This window comes from Bos indicus x Bos taurus, chromosome 4, assembly GCF_003369695.1.
Source record: "Bos indicus x Bos taurus breed Angus x Brahman F1 hybrid chromosome 4, Bos_hybrid_MaternalHap_v2.0, whole genome shotgun sequence".
Taxonomy (NCBI): Eukaryota; Metazoa; Chordata; class Mammalia; order Artiodactyla; family Bovidae; genus Bos; species Bos indicus x Bos taurus.
The window spans coordinates 107,088,458-107,092,983 of NC_040079.1; positions in this window are offsets into that span (position 1 = coordinate 107,088,458).

The window sequence follows — 4,526 nt, forward strand, 5'->3', positions numbered from 1 at the left end:
TTTTTTTTTCAGCAAAATGCATAACTATTTTGTGACTAGCACATAAAATTTACTTTACATCCGTGTGTTTTTGACCTCTACAAATAGCAAGTTCATATTCAATCTAGTATCTGAAGAATGTTAATTTGTTGATTATAAATATTTTAAAAATATATAACAATTTTCTATTTTTGTTATATGGCATTTCTTCACTCTTTAATATACTGAAATTCTCAGAAAATGACTTGGGTCAAGTGGACCATCTGATTAACTTCCAACATTATCTCAAGATTGTTTATTCATATGTTCTAGAGATACACTGACACAATGGAAAAACTCATTCAGTTTTTCTTTGAATTTGCACACTGCCGTAAGTTGGTAGGGAACTCTACCCTCCAAGGAGCACTAGTATGAAGCATCTACAAAGCAAATCTTTCTTTTACTGATAATAACTATCTTTTATAACACCTCTTCCATGTATTTCTATGTTTAAAAAACTAAAAATATGACTCCTTAAAAAAAAAAAAAAGGAAAAGAGAGTAAGAAAATAAAAAGGATATGGAGGGACGAATGTCCCATCATATACAAAATGACAATAATTACAAGAAGCCTATTTCATAAATTACTGGGGATTTTACACGTGATAATATACTGCAAAGAACTTTAAAGTGTTAAAATACGATCACGAAAGGCTGTCCACTTGTGTTCCAAGGACCATTTTTGGTCTGTGAATGCTTTATTTCTGGTCCATGGTAAGATAAGTATGAAAACTTGAGAATAAGCATTTAGAACTGTTACACAAATTTGACAAAGTAATTTTACATCTGCTGAATCAAATTATAAAAGATTTGGGCTCCTATTTTGTACGTCTGAATTTTCATTTCATTTTCTAGTAATTCACTTTCACTGTACTTTACAAAGGCAAAGAAAACCTGTCCTTCAGCACACATAGTTTGAGAAGCATTGAAAAAAACTATTATTATTTCTGTAATTTTGCTTAACAACCATTAATTTATAATTACAAACTAGTTATATGTCATTATTTGAGAAATACTTCCAACCAAGTGTGAGGAATTGCCAGCATACAAACAAGTTCCAAACAAGCCTGCTTTGTATTGGGTAACGTGGTTATTTGGGAGTCAGAAAACAAATTTTCCCATGAAAAAACATAAGCCAGGGGTTAGCTTGGCGTAGCCTACAAATTCCACTTATCTCAAAAGACTGCTAAGCTATACTCTAAAATGTAATCCCTCGTATGTTCTATAGAACTTAATGACCAGTCTTCTCCATTCTCTTGCGATGAAGAAATTAGGCTTCTAATTTCCAACTATGAGAAATTAGTTGGAATTCTAACCCGATTATGAGAAAAGATAATTCTCAGCCCTGGCATAGCAGGGATAGGGATTGGGGGTGGTGGTACTTTTTTAACTTTTTTGTTTTGTTTTGGAGTATAACTGATTAACAATGTTGTGATAGTTTCCGGTGGACAGCTAAGTGACTCAGCCATATATATAAATACACACATGTATCCATTCTCTCCCAAAATTGCCTTCCATCCAGGCTGCCACATAACATTGAGCAGAGTTCCCTGTGCTGTACAGTAGGTTTTTGCTGTTTATCCATTTTGAATATAGCAGTGTGTACATGTCCATCCCAATCCCTAATTCTCCCTTCACAGAATGGAGCCATTGGGCTCTTCACACAGAGTCATGAGGAATTAGGAGACCAAGTTTGAGGGAACTCACTGGTTGAGTTAATAAAATTAAACTGAGGGTTCCCCAAGATTCTCTGAGACAGGTAAGGTATGTCTTGCTGGATTTGAAAGCCTGGTTCTTTACCACAAATGCCTCCATCCTAAACACCAGGGCATTGTGGTGCACACGATGGGGAGCAGGCTTCATCCTGAATGGAACTCTGTCCTCAGGGACCTTTATTTCTCTTCTGCTGTTGTTTGAAAAGATGTGAAGACAAGCCTAGGCTTAGTGAGAAACAATGGAAGGCTCAATTAGTGATGTCTGCCATGGGCAAGAAGAGCAGGTTGGCACAAGAGCTGTGTCTCACCACCCTGAGTATATCTTGAAGAAATCAGACCCTTGACCTTTTAAGTTCAGCCGTAACCAGGCTGAATTATTTATATTAAGAACATGAGTTTAAAAAATGCCAGGGCATAGCAAAGGGAAACAGCACACAACAATTATATGTCCAATTAGATGTACAGGCACACTTTTATGTACTGGTCACTATCCAGAATCATTGGCATAATGCTCTCCAAACTAACACAGAAGCCCTGGCCATAGGCCCAGGCCTTCTCCTTTAGGTCTTCATTCTAAACTCTGATGTCACATATGAGATTCTTCTCTTCTCCAAAGACTGTCATTAAAAACCTCCCTAGGGCTTCACTGGTGGCTCAGTGGTAAAGAATCTACCTGCCAATGAGGGAGACACAGGTTGGATCTCTGATCTGGGAAGATCCCACGTGCTGCAGAGCAACTAAGCCCATGAGCCACAACTATTAAGCCCATGTGCCATAACTACTGAAGCCATATGCCCCAGAGCCCATACTCCACAACAAGAGAAACCATCACAATGAGAAGCCTGCATATGGCAACTGGAGAGGAGCCCCCTCTCGCACAACCAGACAAAAGCCTGTGCAGCAGGGAAGACTCAGCACAGCCAAAAAGTAAAAAAACAAAAAAACAAAAAAGCACAGTATCAGGGTATTTGTGTTCAAACAGACAATTAAAAAAAAAAAAACCTCCCTAAAGAAGAGATCCCACCCAGTCATAGGGTAACTACGGCACAATTCTTAATCCAGATGGTCCATATATAGAATTACGGAGGGTTTGTGATCTTGAATGAGGGGAAAGTATCTTGGTTTCTAATGGAATTAAGGATTGCTTTCAATTACGAAAGTAGGAAACAAGTTCCAGAAGCATTAGCAATACTTGTGACTTTGTTACTAATGGAAATAAGAGTTATGATCAGTATTTCATTATAGTGCTACAGATTTCTTGAAACAACATTTATGCTCATTACTACTTGAAAGAACAGTGCTACACCTTGCTATTTAATGTGTTAACAATGCAGCACACATTACACTGCTATACTACTGTAGCACAAACTTCTGAAAGAACACTTTGATGATTTCTTTTGAATGTAATTGACCTCCTTTGCAACTAGTACTTTCATTGTATGCACTTATAAACGTTTTTCTAGGAAAGTAGCTATAGTTTCACTACGGCCAGAGAAGTCCATGACACACACACAAAAGGTAACCCTCCTGGGCTTTCAAAGGACAACTATGTAACTCTCTATCTACCATGCAACACAACTTAATATCTCTCAGACGGAATCAGAAACACTCACATACAGAAACTGAAAAGTGAAAGTGAAAGTTGCTCTTTGCAACCAGGCCAGAATACTGCAGTGGGTAGCTGTCCCCTTCTCCAGGGATCAAACCCAGGTCTCCGTCATTGCAGGTGGATTCTTTACCTGCTGAGCCACCAGGGAAGCCCAAGAATACCGGAGTGGGTAACCTGTCCCTTCTGCAGCGGATCTTCCAGACCCAGGAATCGAACCAGGCTCTCCTGCATTGCAGGCGGATTCTTTACCAGCTGAGCTACTAGGTAAGCCCTACAGGAAATGCGGGATCTTTTTTTTTTTTTTTCCCCCTGGGGTGTATTACAGGTGAGAAACTGGCATCTGCTTTTATTTACTCGTTGTTAATAAGACCTATGTCTGTTGAAAATTTGCAATTGTGACCATTTCTGCCTACATAATGTAGGGTGACAATTAACCAGCAACCATCAGAAGCTTATTTCAGCCATACTCACTTGTTCCCTGGTAGATTGGATGGTAAAGAATCAGCCTACAATTCTGGAGACCTGGCTTTGATTCCTGGTTTGGAAGATTCCCCTGGAGGAGGGCATGGCAACCCACTCCAGTATTCTTGCCTGGAGAATTCCATGGACAGAGGAGCCTGGCGGGCTACATACAGTCCATGTGTTCGCAAAGAGTCGAATACGACTGAGTGACCGGACTGAGCACAGCATAGTCTGGATGAAGCATTACTTAGAAAATTGATGTTTCCCTCCTCCCATCTATATACTGTTATTAAAAATAGTGATTCCAATATATATTTACAAGACATGACCCAGTATCTTTTCCTGTAGTAATAATAAAAATACCACCCTCCTCCCCCGACCCACCCCCCACCCCCCGCCACCACACACACACACTCTTTAAAACTGTCCCTCGTAAGTTTCTAGGAGCTAAGTTCCAGGACTAGGACGGAAGGAATGTCTGGGAAGTGGGAACTAAGCAAAGCTTGAGAGCTGCTTGAGATTCCTGCGGGGCTGTCAGTGAAAGGAAGTGAAGGAATTCCAAGTGTCATCTAACCTGGGGCGGCTGGGGCGGGGTGGGCTCCTGGTCCCAGGGAAGGTGTCTGAGGAGGTCGGTTTGTGGTGTCAAAGGCCAGGGGCCGGGTCGAGGGCGGAGCCCCGGCTTCTCGCCAGCAGGGTGGCTCGGGGCGGAGCGCAGCCCGCGTG